A 12020-nucleotide genomic window follows, 5' to 3' on the forward strand; every position below is an offset into this window, starting at 1 on the left:
CCCCCAAAAAAAAAGCCACCCAGCCACAGTTTCAGCTTTTGTGCTTCACACAGAATTGCTGTTGTGTATCTGTTCCCCGGTTCCCCACTGGCTTTCCCACGGTGCTCTGTAGTTTCCGGTGGGTAAGCTGTGCACCGCTTTTGCTAAATTTATTACTAAAATATTGAGTTATTTTTGATGATGTTGTCCATGGAACTAAAAAAATACCTCCTAAAATGTCATTTCTAGGTAGTTCATTGATAATGTCTAGAGCTATAATTATTACAAATGTTACTCCAGCCAACATTTTTTTTACAGATGGGTATAAATAACATTCATTCCAGAAACATATTATGAGCACCTATTGTTTTAGGTACTGTTCACAATAAAGAATAAACTTTCCCTCAAGGAGGTGGAGTTTGCATAGAATAACGCAGATCATGCAAAATCAGTTCCCACCACTGAGAAGACCCTAATGAGTGCAGCCCACCTGTAGCCCAATGCCCTAACGTTTCTCTCCAGTCTCCGAATCAGCGACTATTCTATTTCCATCTCGTGCCCACTATGAAATGCACAGCTGGACAGGTTTTCTTCGATTCCGTTGCTAGGAAGCTTAAGGCCGGGTTGCGGTCAAACTAAGAAACGACTCTAAGGAAGAATTATTAATTTGCCACATGTGTACTCCGTTTGCCCTGATTTTAGCATATCTGCAGCCTACCTTGTTTTATGCATGCCTTTGTAAGCTGTTTCTGCATTTTTATGATCAGAGGCTGGGAAGGCTGGGAAGGACAGAGGTAAGGTAGAAGGAAGGGATGGAGGTAGGGAGAAAGGGAGGGAGGGAGACATTTCTATTCATTCTCAGAATGTTAACGCTATGAAGATCCATTGTTTCTGAGTTTCCACTGAGATGTGGAACATTACCTGAGTGAATGCTTACACCAACTGGAATAAGTACGACTCCATACTTAATAAGATTCTCTGATCTACTTTTGGCAGGTCTAAATTAAACAATGTCTATTAGTTTTGTTCAGACTAACTGCAAGTGCTTCTCTGGCATCAATTCCATAACACTTCCCCCCTCCTTATTAGCAACAGAATCTGGGCGCAAGCAGGCAAGGTGAGAAGGGTTAGCTTCTCCTACGTCAGCCGTGACCGAGGGGCAGGAACAGCTAAACTCTGACATGGCTCAGATGGGTTTCCATTCAGACTGTGTTATTGATCCATTAGCTGTGTGGTTCTGCAGTGTGGTTCCAGTCACATCATCTGTAAAGCTGAGATAACATCCACATTGCTGTGACTGATTCGGTGAGAGTTAGCCAGAGCTGAGGACGTGTGTGTGTAATATTAGTGTTGGAGACAGTGGGCAAAGCAATAAGACAAGAAAACACACACACACACATAAGCAAGTTGTTCCACTACAGCAAAGGCAGAAATAGAGCCAATCAGTTTGGGAATCAAAATAAATTTCTACCCAACTATAAAAGTACATTCCAGATAAATGAAAGGTTGTGGTGTGAAAAGAAACTCTTTAAAAATGTTTTTAGAATACCTTTACTGCTGTAGGATAAGGCAGAAATTCTTGACACACAAATACACACATATACGTATTTATGACAAATGCCATAAAGAAAAAGTAAATGAATTTTAAATATCTACTGTGTGTGTGTGTGTGTGTGTGTGTGTGTGTGTGTGTGTATAAACAAATATAGGAAACATGTTATGGGCTGGAAGTAGCTATCTGAATATAGGAGGCAAAGGAATAATCAAAATATTCAGACACTTTTACAAACCCAATAGTAAAATCAATCAAACAGGTAATAGACAAAGAAACAATTTGCTGAAGCAGATCATATAGCTAATAAATATGAAAAATGTTCAACCTTAGTAGTAGACAGGAAAAACAAGAAGGAAATTGTATTTCCCACCTGCAAGCAGAATGAAACGTTATTTCCTATTGCAATCTGACTGGGGGCCTCCCCAATGCCCACCTAGCAACTATCTGGATAGGGGTTTGCCCAGGTGGGAGGGAGAAGGGGAAGGGATGGGTCTCCTAACATCTCTATATCAGTATTATTTCCTGAAAAGTTGTGCTTGCTCTTTTTGTTTTGTTTTGTTTTTTGACAAATGAGAAACATTGACCCTTGTAAGTCTAAGCAGTGGCCCTTAGTTGTTGGCTCTAAGTTTCTGTTTTTCCTGTAGGCTCAAAAATTCCCAATGAGTAAACATAAGTAAACAAGAACAACAAAAAACAAAATAACAACTTTGTGTCTAGAGAAGCACCGATGGATGTCAGTTTTGTTTTGTTGTTGTTTGTTTCTTTGTTTGTTTTTGAGTAAGCTGGCTAGGGCAAGGATGAGAAGAAGCAGACTACCCTGGAGAAGTGTGTGCCGGCCAGTAGACGGGACTGGAGAATAATGCGAAGAAACACTTTAGAGACACCTATGGTTATTACTGTTAATATTATATTACTAATATGTTATTAGTAATATTACACAATATAATGCATTATACATTATATACTAGAATAAATTATAATATACAACATAATGTAAAATATAAATATTACATTATATAAGAAAACATTATATTATATTAATAAAATAAATTACTATGAATAAAATCTAGAGGTAGAGGGACAGTTGAGAATCCAGAGATACACAGCACTTTCTTGTTCATGCCTCACACAAAGACTGACTGGAACTTTGGAATACCCAGATCGTTTTTTGTCCGACTTTAACAGAATGCCCAACCAACCCCACAAGTGTGAGCGACTCATGGAATTGTTGCAGCTGATAGTCAGTCACTGTGAAGGGGAGGGCTGTGCTGGTCTAAAGCCTTCTCTTGTGGGTATGAACTAAAATTAAACACAGGGTTTAAACGGGTGTTGCCAGGAAGGGAATCTTGGTAAGAGATCAAAGGTAGTGTGTTTATGTCTTCCTTAAAGACCAAAGAACTCAACAAAACTCCCAAGGCTGAAGGGCCCTAACCAAGCAAAGGGAGAACAGAGCTGAGCTAGCTGTACACACTTCATACCTGGTATTCCCGGTCACTGATGTAACATCAATGGTGCACTTGTTTGAAAACACATCAGTAGACTGAGTTTCATGAGATAGTGGATGAGCCCCCGAACACTCTACTGAAGACAGGAATGCCCTTTGCTTATGGCTTCTGGAGACACCCCTAAAGCTAGAAGACAAGAGAACGCACAAAGCTGCTACATCTCCGAGTGAGCATCTCAGAACCAACGTAGGAATATTTTTCTTAAACACAACTTTAGTTTAGGTCTAATGTGGACACATGAGTGCACACGCACGCGCACACACACACAGAGACAAACAGAGGCATGCACGCATACCCGCAAGTACATGCACACACATACATGTGCGTGCACGCTCAGACACACATATACACACACACACACACCTGGAGGGGGGAAGACTCACAGAGATTATATTTGACTTGGGCAAGGAATTTTTCATTTTTCTGGAAAGTTCTTGGATTGGCTCTGTTGTAGAGAACTGAAGATAATATTTTTTACACCTGCTGCTTTCGTAATGGAAACTGACAGTTCCAGCAGCTTCTTGGAATTGAACCAAGAGAAATAAATATATCTGGGAGCTCTCCTTAATATCACATCAGATGCAGGCTCCAGGGGGACACTGATGCTTTCTCATTTCAAATAACGCTCAGCACTGGAGTCTGGGGTGGCAGAGCTTAGTAACCTCAGATTTGCTCCAGTAACTTTATTTTAGTATTCTGATATAAATATCTACTCCACTCTAGTGAAATTTGATGACTCCCCTCAAGTCCAAGGACAATCTCTTGAAAGAAAATACAGCTTGGAATAATTTTTATTCCCCCCCCCAAAATAAAGTTAATAGCCACCAATACAGAAATACTGAAACTGTCTGCCCAGGGGTGAGTGTTTTGGAAATCACATGTAGTGATACAGCCCATAGAACTACAGACTGGGGTTCTGACTTGTCCCAGACAGATAACGTACCCAAGTAAGTCTGTTTCCAAAAAGCTCATTTTCTTAAAAATAAGAAGACTACCTTCCACAGAAGTCAGGAAGTTTTGAAGACCAGATTTGGGAAAAGTATTAAATATGAAACATGATAAGAACTCAATATGTCCTAGGCCTTACCAACTTTTAAATAAGACAGAGACAATCTTCAAGGTGTCGTTTGTGGGGCTTGGGGGGTGCTGTTAATTTGCATGGAAAACCATAAGACAGTGGCAAGAGTGGAGACCTAGAGACTTTACCATCAACTTCTGAACAATGGATTAAACTGATCTCCAAAGGGCGACTGTTCTATTTTGTTTATTAGAGTGCTGGAGACCTAATCCAGGGCCTTGTACAGGCTAAGCAGATGCTGTACCAGGGAACCAGGTCCCCAGCCTGAGGGGGTTTGAAATGCTGAAAGGAAAGTCACTAACATCACTAGTGTGTGCTCGTTTCTACACGTGAGGGTTCTAGGGACTAAATCCTGCAGAGCAGTGCTATGCTAAATTCCTGGGAAAATGTTTCAACATAAATTGACTTATCTCATAATGGCGTTTATCAAAAGCTTCAAAATCTATAATATTTGCTTTTCAATTAAAAGAAAAAATATATATCAAGGGCCTGTATATTGCCTAGTTATCCCTCAAGAGACACAGGTGACAACCCCCGGCACAAACTGTTAATGTTTTAAATTATGTTTAAATGTCCTTAAGTTATTTAAGGAGACCCGTAAGCTTGCACACTAACAGGAATAAAGACTAAAGAGGTTTGTATCCACTCTGATTAAGGTCTGCCACCACAATCCTTGTTTACTCTGAACTTTAAACACCTCTGCTTCTAGTTCTTTTGTTTTTGGAAACTGGTTGAGAGATCTGTGAAGTATGGGATGTAAATATAATTTTTATTACTGTTATCATGTTTGTGTGTGTACATGTGTGCATGTGTACATACACTACGGAGTGTATGTGGAGGTCAGGAGACAACTTTTGGGAGTGGGTTGCGGAGATCACACTTGGGAGGTCAGGCTTGTGTAGTAAGCGTCTCTATCGCCAGAGCCACTCAATAGCCCAATCATTCCTTTTTTTTTTTCTAACTTAAAATGAAGTCTTTATCCACAGACACTTTGTCTTTGCATCTTCATCTTCCAGAAATGAAGTCTCAGAAAGCGCAAAAGTGTAAGGCGTGGAAATTCTTAGCTGTAGGGAACTGACCTACATATTGTAGGAAGATTAGCAACTTCCCCCTGCTCACTAGATGAGTACATAGTGCCTGCCAGCCCATGTCGCCAGATGTTGCCCAAGTGCCAACCCAGGGTCAAGCCACCAGAGCTGAAAGGAACCAGCTAGCACTAATAATATTCAAGGGTGCTCCTATGCAGTAAGCATGTGCAGCTCGGCAGCTATAACATGGTTTAAAAATATCAGTGCATGGTAAACACATGTGCATAGAAAGAGTGTGAATGTCTATGTAAAGTATTATTCAGGAATACATCTGGACAAGAGGAGACCAGGGGTCCCTTTATTCTTTATCCACTCATATACTCTTTTAGCTGTTTTCTTCTCAAAGCCACACTTTCTAGAAGCGACATGACATACAAACTTGAGGTAAGACTGTGTTCCCAGAGCAGCAGCTTACAATGGAGGACAAAGTCTTTAGAAAATGACCTTGGTTAGCACAAAGAAAGCCCCTACTTGGCAGTGTCCAGCCACGCTCACAAGATTCCACAGCTGCCAGAGGCTGCTCCCGGCTCCCTGGCCTCTAACAGGCTAAAACCATCATCAGACCATGACGCCAGGGGTGTGTGTGTGTGTGTGTGTGTGTGTGTGTGTGTGTGTGTGTGTGTCTGGGGGGTGTTTGCTCTGGTTTGACGGCCATCCTCTCACTGTAGCTTTTCCTGAGGGTTTTCTTTTGCTTCTCCTCCCCCTCCTTTTGCTCCGAGAGAGAGACTCCAGCAATCCTTCTAGGACTCGCTGAAACATTCAGTTCTATTTCCATCTACTGGTAGGAAAAAAGAAAACAGTGCACTGCACTGCAGATGAGGCAGCAGGACCCTCAGATACAGAGCTCCCCTGGGTGCCTTTTTTATGGGACTCTCCCGGGCAGAAATGGTAGCAGTTTAGCATGTAGGTGGAGAACTATAGGCTCTAGGGTCTGAAGGATGTGGATTCTGCTCTCAGACTTTACCACTGACCAGGCAATGACATCAAGCATCCCATTTACCCTCCCTGAACAGCTGTTTCCTCTCCCATAGAGCCAGGTTCTAATGCCTCTATCTCATAGTGCCTCTGGGGAAAAAAATCTAAATAAATGAGAGTTTAGCTTGATTCAGGAAATGGACACCAACTCTTCTTGCCACACAGTAAGTGCACTGGCTTCCACCCGGTTATAGAATGAGGCAAAACGTGATGTTTCAGAGGAAAGGAACTTTTGATAGCAGGATACAGGCTCAGTGTGGCCCTTCATCCTAGGTCATGATGCAGGTCCTTCCACATGCCTGCTCTCTCCCATTTCCCTCAGGAAGAGGATATCACCTGCTGTCCTAACAGAAATGCCAGCATATTTGTCCCATGACATGCCATGTTTCCAGTCAGAGGCCCCAAGCACTCCCTTTACTCAAGGGAAGGTAGACTCTGATAGAAACAGCTGGATACCATTGCTGTTATCACTGCAAGAGCCAGAGCCAGTGTTAAAGTCAGAACAAGCTGTCACCTTTCCACATGAATGGCTACCCAATATGGATTTGCCATCTAATTTTACACCAATTATATTTTCTCAAGGAAAGCAGCATGAAGAGCAATTCCTAGGAAGAGAAGATAAACGCCAGCAGCCCAGAGCTGTAAAGATAATTTGCTGCCGCTGTGTGTCATTACCTAGTCCACCATTGGGAAAGGATGTCGCTGTCTCCTACACTGTGGTGGACAATGATAGAACAGGCTCAGGCTGCCCTGAAGGGTCTCTGAGTCGAGCTGGAGAAGATGGCAGGTCCCCACATCATCAGCATCCAGCAAAAGTGAGCGCAAAACCACACAATACAGCATCCTGGGGAAAGGCAGACTTCAGAAATGAGGACGGGGTTTGGGAACTGTGTGTGTGTGTGTGTGTGTGTGTGTGTGTGTGTGTGTGTGTGTGTGTGTAAGAGAGAGAGAGAGAGAGAGAGAAGTGGGGGCTCAGGCGAACATGTGCCACTTGCTAGTACCCACTGAGCCATCTTGTCAGCCTTGTTTCCAGTTATTCTCCTCCCCCCCGCCCCCCCACCCCCAGTCCGAAACCAAATATATTTTTTATTGAATATTTTCTTTATTTATATTTCAAATGTTTTCCCTTTTCCAGGTCTTCCCTTCAGAAAACCTCTATCCAATCTCTCCCCCGTCTCTATGAGGGTCCTCCCCCACCCACCCACACACTCTAGTTTTCCCGCCCTGGCATTCCCCTATACACTGGGGCATCGAATACCCTCAGACCCAAGGGTCACTCCTCCCACTGCTGTCCAACAAGGCCATCCTCTGCCACACATGTGGCCAGAGCCATTGTTCCCAGTTATTAAAGGATAAGATTTAGGCCAAGAGGAGAAAGGAGAAAAGGGCAAGGGAAAAAATAAGATTCACAGGGGACAAGAAGAGAGGCCAGGAAAGCCAGCACTCATATTATCCTAAAGGAAAACAGTGTGTTCAGCAGACCCCACGTTATCAAAAGACACATTTTCTTCTTGATAAGAAAGGACTAGAAATTGTTAATATAATTGCTTCGCTTGGTATTTTGAAAAGCATCCTTTAGGAAAATCAATGCTAAGTTCTGAAAAAAGTAGAGCTGGTCGATGCAAAATTGTGATCTGAGGAATCGAAGCAATTAGCCTGGGGTAAATGGACCAAATGTCATCTCCCAAAGACGATCACTGCGAAGCGGACATGCTAAGAGGATGCTCTTATGTTGTAGCCAAACAATTATATTATGCTGTTATAACGTTCATTTCAAGTTTTCATTCAACAAAGTGACACATAAAATGGTTTCACTTAAAGTAAAACCTGACCAGGTTGACTAAAACCAGGCCATAAGACAAAGGGATCTTGGGTTGCATGTCAGCCCCGGCAGGCAGGTTAACATGGTAAAAATGCTGTAGGATGAAGACGATGGTATTATGATTTGTTAGAGTAATATCTGCTGTGGGTGAGGTGGGCAGACCACAGCATCAAATATGCCCAGTAGTGCCACCCCTGACTTAAAACCTTCAAGGAAGTGAGCAGAAAGAGTCGGTGAACTGAAACAGTTGGCTGGCTCCTCGTCATCGAGTGGTGGAAATTTCTGGCATGTTCTGTCCTCTTCACAGTCCCCTATCCACTCTTTCTGTATTTCTGCCTCCCCTAGGCACATCTCCATTTCTGACCTCCTTCTGTCCATCGTCTGAGAGCTAACACAAGACCCACTTTCCTTGACGCCACTCAGGATAAGCACCCATCCTCACTGAGCTCTGCTCGGCCTGGGCATAGCACGTACACACCCACAAGGCAGTTATTTGTAAATAAGACAGTGTTCGCTCAGAGAAAATGCAATATAAATACTGTTTGGCATCCTCAGCTACTGCATAGAGAGAAATGCAATGCTATGAGAGAAGCATGCCGTCCATTTAAAGATAAACTGTCATCGTGAACTGCTTGGGAGTAAAGGGGAGGTCCTTTCAGAAAATGCTCAGAATCATGCCAGGTGGTGGTGGCACACGCCTTTAATCTCATCACTTGGGAGGCAGAGGCAGGTGAATTTCTGAATTCTAGGCCAGCCTGGTCTACAAAGTGAGTTCCAGGACAGCCAGAGCTATACAGAGAAACCCTGTCTCAAAAAACCAAAAAGAAAGAAAGAAGGAGAGAGAGAGAGAGAGAGAGAGAGAGAGAGAGAGAGGTAATTGAAGGTAGAGAGGGGACAGGAAATGAGGAGATGGGACTTAGCGGCACTGAAGCAATATAGAGTCCTGATTCTCCACCTCTGATGACCCAGAAAGAAGCCTCCCCAGTCAAAGCAAGCAGCAGGAGTAGTGGGGGGAAATGTTTCTGGTTGCAGAAAGGCTTACAAGTTTTGTCCCAAAAAAAGTGTTTATCTGTGCCCTGGTGTGACCTGCTGGGAACACTTAGGAAGCACCACTAACAAGCACCACTAACAACCTAGTACCTGGGCAATAGGGGGTAAAAGAGAAAAATGCCAGCTGCAATGCACTTCTTTGTTGGAATATGGGGGTCTCAACAAGCCTCCCAGGGTGGTCTCCAACTCTGTGGTCCTCCTGTCCTAGTCTTTTGGACTCTGGCTTATCAGAGTACATAGTCAGAGCCTTGCTCCACTGGTATTCTTCATTCTTTCTCTGTTTCTTAGTTTCTTTCTTTCTTTGTTTTTTTTTTTTGTTTTTGTTTGTTTGTTTTTGTTTTTGTTTTTTTGAGACAGGGTTTCTCTGTATAGACCTGGCTGTCCTGGAACTCACTCAATAGGCCAGGCTGGCCTTGAACCAGAGATCTACCTGCCTCTGCCTCCTGAGTGCTAGGATTACAGGCGTGTGCTGCCACCACCTGGCTGGTATTATTAGCAATAATTATTAGTAAGCATTTGATGGAGCAAAGACAGAAACCCTCCACTAACAACAAAATAAGCACCTCACACCTAGTGTTTAAAAATAAGAGCAACTCCTCCTCCCTTCCTGACTTCCTTCCTTCCTTTTTCTGAAGGGAAGGTCATGTAGCCCAGGCTGGCCTCAAACTGTATATATATGCAAGACTGGCTTTGAATTCAGTCTTCTGTTCTCCCCTTTCTAAGTGGTAGAATTCCAGGTGTGTCCCACCACATTCCGTACTGGGATTACATATGTGTTCACCACACCCAGTGTCCACTATATTCAATGCTGAGATCACAGGTGTATTCACACTCAACACTGGGATAACGTGTGTCTACCACACTCAATGGTGAAATGACAGGTGTGTCCACCACACTCAATGCTGGGGCTACAGGTGTGTTCACACTCAGTGCTGGGATCACAGGTGTGCCCACCACACTTAGTACTGGGTTTACAGGTATGTTCACACTCAGTGCTGAGATTACAGGTGTGTCTACCACACTCAACACTGGGATTGCAAGTGTGTTTACACTCAGCACTGGAATTATATGTGTGCCCACCACACCCAGGGCTGGGTTTACAGGTGTGTCTATCATACTCAGCACTGGGATTACAAGTGTGTTCACACTCAGTGCTGGGATTACAGGTGTGCCCACCACACTCAGCACTGGGATTACAAGTGTGTTCACACTCAGTGCTGGGATTACAGGTATGCCCACCACACTCAGCACTAGGATTACAAGTGTGTTCACACTCAGTGCTGGGATTACAGGTGTGCCCACCACACTCAGCACTGGAATTACAAGTGTGTTCACACTCAGTGCTGGGATTACACGTGTGTCCACCACACTCAGTGCTAAGATTATATGTGTGTCTACCATACTCAGTGCTAGGATTGCAGGTGTGTTCACACTCAGTTCAAAAATAAAAGACTTCTGATTGATTTTATGTCATGGATTTTTCATCCAGGCATCCTGGTTGTTTGAAAACTGAGGGGCTTAAGGACATGGCTCAGTTTACTGAGTACTTGTGTAGCATGCACACACCCTGTGCTTGATCCCTGGCATCACATAGAGCTGGCACGCATGTCTGTAATCCCAGAATTTGGTAGGTGACTACAGCAAAATCCGAAGTTCAAGATTGTCTTCTACTACATAGTGACTTTGAGGCCATCCTGGGACAAAAAAAAAAAAAAAGAAAAAAAAACCTTATCTCAAAAGAAATATTCAGTGAGATAAGAAGATAGATTATCATCATACCATGCATATTTCGGTTTCATAGCTCACTAACAGTTTTAACTGATGTCATAGGACAATTTGATAGATTGGGGCTGAAGCCTGCAGCTACACAGTTCCTCCATCCTTAGGGAACGGGCTTGTTCTGGTAAGCATGCTTTACACAGTTCTTACTTTAAAGAAGACATCTTACATGATGAAGAACACATTCCTTCTTCCAAGTCATTTTAGGATTACCCATGGAATGCTGAATTAAGCAGAACTTTAGTTCCAGTATATTTGGGCAACGTTTAACACCTTTAATGGAACTGGGCCCTAATTACAAGTCAGCTAGCTCTTCTTCAGCCCCCTGGTGCCAGCCTTGGGATACTGCCCTGATGCTCATGTGTGTCCTACATACTGCCACACCTCTGTAAATACCCCCTCCGTTAAATACTCTTCAAATCATCCACTTTGCTGTTCTATACGTGCCGCACCTTGAACATTTAATTATAGAAGTTATGGGAACATTTTGGACTGCACTTTCTGACTCATCATCAGAGGACAGTGGAGGGAAAGAACAATCAAAGGCAGGCCTTTATAAATAACACTTCCCAAATGGCAAGGGGTCTTGTTCGATAGAGAGATAGATAGATAGATAGATAGATAGATAGATAGATAGATAGATAGATAGATAGATTCCAAAGCCTGACTGCCAAAGACTGATTCAGTAGGCCTGGAATAATACCATCTTTTAAATCAGGACTACGGAATCTCACAATTGTCTGGGAATGCTGGCCGAAATGTTTGCCAGGATCCCATACAGTACATATGTGAGCAACCTGAAGGATGTGAGAGGAAGAAGATACACACAGAGAGAATTCTGTTTTAAGAAGACCAAAAGGACAACTTTTCTTCACACGTGGACCAAGCATAAGAGTAGAGGGTAATTAAGGAATTCTGACTGTGTAAACTTCAGTTTCCTGTTAGAAGTAGAAGACAAAGCCACATACTAAAACTGAAGGAGAAAGCTAGGTGACACAGGACTAAAGTGACACAGGTTCAAAGTAGTCACCATTGGGCTTAAGGTATAGAATGATGGCACTGGGCATTTTCAGTCTTCTTGGCAGAACTGATGCAAGACTTTGGAACTGTGTGGCATCTAAGGCCATTTGTCTCCAGCAGGGCTCTGCAGCCTTAGTATAGAACTGAAAAAGAAATTATTTGATTGACT

General features: G+C 43.1%; 1 protein-coding gene across 7 annotated transcripts in view; it reads right to left on the bottom strand.

The window, feature by feature from the left end:
• Positions 1-12020, bottom strand: part of Plce1 (phospholipase C epsilon 1) — a 314749-nt gene that overhangs the window by 231292 nt on the left and 71437 nt on the right. The gene's annotated exons all lie outside the window — the stretch shown is intronic.

This window comes from Mus caroli, unplaced genomic scaffold, assembly GCF_978045245.1.
Source record: "Mus caroli unplaced genomic scaffold, Mus_caroli_1 scaffold_20, whole genome shotgun sequence".
NCBI lineage: Eukaryota > Metazoa > Chordata > Mammalia > Rodentia > Muridae > Mus > Mus caroli.